The sequence below is a fragment of the Suricata suricatta genome, chromosome 11 (assembly GCF_006229205.1).
Source record: "Suricata suricatta isolate VVHF042 chromosome 11, meerkat_22Aug2017_6uvM2_HiC, whole genome shotgun sequence".
Taxonomy (NCBI): Eukaryota; Metazoa; Chordata; class Mammalia; order Carnivora; family Herpestidae; genus Suricata; species Suricata suricatta.
In genome coordinates this window covers 108,746,767-108,751,053 of record NC_043710.1, presented here as the reverse complement: position 1 = coordinate 108,751,053, position 4,287 = coordinate 108,746,767, and positions in this window count along the sequence as shown.

Here is a 4,287-nt window from a genome sequence, read left to right as displayed (position 1 = left end):
CTCAGAGTCTGGAGCTTGTTTTGGATTCTGTGTCTCCCTCTCTCTCTCTGCCCCTCCCCTGCTCATGCTCGCTCTCTCTCGCTCTCTCTCTTTCTCAAAACAAATAAACATTAAAAAAATTAAAAATAAATAAATAAATGCATTTATTATGTGGCTTAGGATGAGTCAGCCCTGGGGTAAGTTTTTATGTATACATTTCTATCTCCTTTTGTCGTCACAATAACTTTAGACATAGGTCCTACTGTCATGATAGTAATTGTCAATGTGAGGAATCATGTCTTAGAACTGTAAAGTGAGTAGGGCGCCTGGGTGGCTCAGTTGGTAGAGCGTGCGCTTCTTGATCTTGGGGTTAGGAGTTCGAACTTCATGTTGGGCATGGAGCCTACTTAAAAAGAATAAATAAATTTTAAAAAATAATAAAAAAAGAATTATATAAAGCAACTTGCCCCAAATCATATAATGATGAAATGATCCAGGTCAAATACAGCTCTGTCTAACCCTGAAGCCTGCGCTCCCAACTATTAGGTTCCTCCTACTTTAGTCCAGTTCCGGAGGCTTGTGCTGTCCCCTGGACGGAGCCCTGGCCGCCCCGGCGCTCACTCTCTCACAGGCCATGCAAGGAGACCATTCATTCTTTTTTCTTTTTAATTTTAAGTAGGCTCCAAGCCCAACATGGGGCTCAAACTCACAACCCTGACATTAGGAGTCACGTGCTCTACCAACTGAGACAGACGGGAGCCCCAAAGACCATTCTTGCATGCCCGTTGTGCACATGTCTGGGGGCTGGTCAGCATTCTTGTGGCACCCCGTAGCTTCTCCTAGGTAACACCGGCAGGTTTAGCACACAGGGGCGCCTGGGTGGCTCGGCTGGCTAAGTGTCCCACTCTTGATTTTGGCCAAGATCTCAGGGTTTGTGAATTCAAGGTCAGTGTGGAACCTGCTTGGGATTCTCTCTGTCCCTCCCCTGCTGGTGCTCTCTCTCTCTTTCTCTTAAATAAACATTTAAAAGAGATTTAGGAAATAAAAATACAAGGAAGCCAGTTAAATTTGAATTTAGTAAACAACAAATTATTAATCCCAATGCAATATTTGAGGCATATTTATGCAAAAAAAATTCTTTGTTTATCTGAGATTCTACTTTAACTGTGCATAATGTATTTTATCTGGCGACCCTGCACGGCTGCCATCCCGCCTTCTCTGAAAGGCCCCGACTTTCCAACATCCTGTGTCGTGTGGTCTGTTGGTTCATCCATTCAGCACATACCGGAAAGCCAGAGACAAAGTGATGTCCTGTGACAGCACATTCCCTCCAGGAGGGACGGAAACTGCTTCCTTACAAGCTGTGAGTCGTCTTGCTGTTTCTGAGGCGCACTTCCCTGAGCATGCAGCCGCTCCCGCCCTCCCCTCCTGTGCGGTGACCGCAGCCCTGCTCTCCCTTCTCGGAGACACACGGCTTTTCTCTTCGACTCAGTCGTCATGCTTACGTCTCCACTCCCCCACTTTCCACTCATTCGGAACATGGGGGTGATTGAGACCACAGATTTGTCATCAGAACACCTAGGTTTACATCCAAACTGACTCTTGCTATTAGGAACCAAAGTGCTTCATTTCTTTTTTTGTTAATTCTTTTTTTGGTTTTTATTCATTTTTTTGAGAGACAGAGTCAGAGGACAAGCAGGGGAGGGGCAGAGAGCGAGGAAGACACAGAATCGGAAGCAGGCTCCAGGCTCTGAGTGTCAGCACAGAGCCCAATGCGGGGCTCGAACCCACGAACCTCGAGATCATGACCTGAGCCGAAGTCGGCTGCTCACCAGACTGAGCCCCCCAGGCTCCCAGAGTGCTTCATTTCTTTAAGCATCAATTTCCTCGCCTATAAAAAGAGACAATTGCCTGCCTCACTTCAGAAGGTCGCTGTGAGCCTCGAATTAGATCATTTACATGAAACACTTTGCACATGCCTGGACCATAATAAGCAGTCAATAAACATTAATATTGTGCCACTAAAGCCTATATTCTGCCCGGTACACTACTGAAAATGCTCTGGCCAAGGTTAGCAGTGATCTTGAAGCTGCCACCCCCAAGGGTAGTTTTCAGTCTTCATCTTACTGGACTCTTGTGACTTAAAAAAAATTTTTTTTAACATTTATTTTTGAGAGAGCATGAGGAAGAGAGGGAGTCATAGAATCTGAGGCTCCAGGCTCAGAGCTGTCAGCACAGAGCCCGACGCGGGGCTCGAACCCACAAATTGTGAGATCATGACTTGAGCGAAAGTCAATGTTTAACCCACTGAGCCCCCGGTGCCCCGGGACCCTGGGACTCTTGACACCACTTCTTCCCTGACGTCCCTCTCCCGGTGGCTGCTGATGCCCCACTTGCCCCCGACTGTCCTCAACCTGTCTCTTGGCCACATCCTCTCCTCTGCCTGACTTCCCCGACATGTTTTTCCTTGAGTTTATCTTTTCTCCTCCTGCCTCAGTCCCACGCAGCTCCCTGGGGGGTGACGTCCGCTCCTGTGTGAACTGCCCTCCCGATGAGGATGCGTCTCTCCTGTCCCCACTTCGGATCTCCCCCCTGGCCTCCGGTTCCGGGTCTCCAGGTGGATGCCTGCAACACACTGAATGTTTGTGTCCCCCCCAAACTCCTATGTTGAAACTGCCAACGTGGTGGTATTTGGGAGGGGGGACTAGGGAAGGTCCTTAGGTCGTGGGGTTAGAGCCTCCTGAGTGGGCTTAGTGCCCTTCCTTAGAAAGAGATGCCCGGGAGCCAGCCGGCTTGCTTTCCACCGCGCGAGCATCCAATGAGAAGTCGGCGCCGTTCCAGCCCCGCGGAGAGCTGTCACCGGAGCCTGGCGATGGCCCCTGGTCTCAGGCTTCTGGTCTCCAGACTGTGAGCTATAAATGTCTGCTGTTGACGGGTCCCCCGGCCTGCAGCATGTTGCGTGACAGGAGCCTGAACTGAAGGAGACAAGGCCCGGGAGACCCCGCAGACCCGGCGCTCCGCTTCTCCGTCTCCGGAAGCTTCTCCGTCTCCGGAAGCTTCTCCGTCTCCGGAAGCTTCTCCGTCTCCGGAAGCGTCACTCAGCGTCTGCACCCTGAGACCCGACCTGCCTCTTAGATGCTGCCAGTGGCTGTTGCCTCGGACCTCCTCGGGTCCACAGACCTGGACACCGAGACGTCATTCGGTCCCCCTCCCCCACCCTTCCTTCCCGTCTCCAGCCCGTCTCCATGATTTGTCATTTACCGCACTGTTGATCTCCCAAATCTGCTTTCTCTCCCTCAGCCCTGACGCTGGGGTAGGGGGACCAGGGAGATGGTCAGGAGGTGTTTTCAACCGTCCGAGTGAGAGATGGGGAGGGACCTCCTAACTCTAAAATCCGTCTCTATGCGGTTGTCAGAGTAATATTCCCAGTCTCCCAGTGCGTCACCTCGTCTTCAAAATCTCCAATGCTCCCCTTCGCGTGGAGGGTAATGTCAACACTTCAGTGCCTAACACATGGGCTGTTTGTAGAGTGACTCCTGACCGGCTCTCCGGCCCCTGCTATTGCTGCTTCTCCCCCTAACACACGTCTACACCAGGCCACTTGGGGCTCCCCACCCCCACCCTAGTCCACCTGCTAGTGACTGTGCCAGTAACCCTCCTCCGTCCTGACCCTCTGATCAGTCCCCACTCCGTCTTCAAAACCTTGCTCTGAATTTCATCTTGAAATCTTCCCTGAAATCCCACACTCCTGCCTGCTGGCAGAGTTCACTGTTCCCTCTTCAAAACTCCTTCCAGGCTTAGTGTATTTCTTCTCCTCCTCCTTTTCCTTCTCCTTCTCCTTCATCACAGAAACTTAGCACGTTTTCATTACAATGCATCATTATGCTATTCTGTTCATATGTCTGTGTTTGCGACTACTGAGTGTAAACTCCTTGAGCTCAGCTATCTGCTTTTATTCATAGTCAGTCTCCAGAGTCAAGTTCAACTCGTGGCACATGGTGGCTGTCCAGTTAATGTTTATTAAGCCGAGCTGCAGTTCTGCACTGGCGAGGCAAGAAGGAGGAGGGAGGGAGACTATGAAGAGAGAAGGAAGGCGGGAGCTAAGTTTGGAGAGGTTGGGAGAAGAAGGTGCCTTGTATGCCAACCTATGAGAGTTAGAGTTCAGTCTGTGGAGAACCAGAACTAGCAGGATCTTCAAGCTGGGGAGTGGTTTGGACACATTTGTCTTTTTTTTTTTTAATGTTTTATTTATTTTTGATACAGAGACAGAGCATGAGAGGGGGAGGGGCAAAGAGAGAAGGAGACACA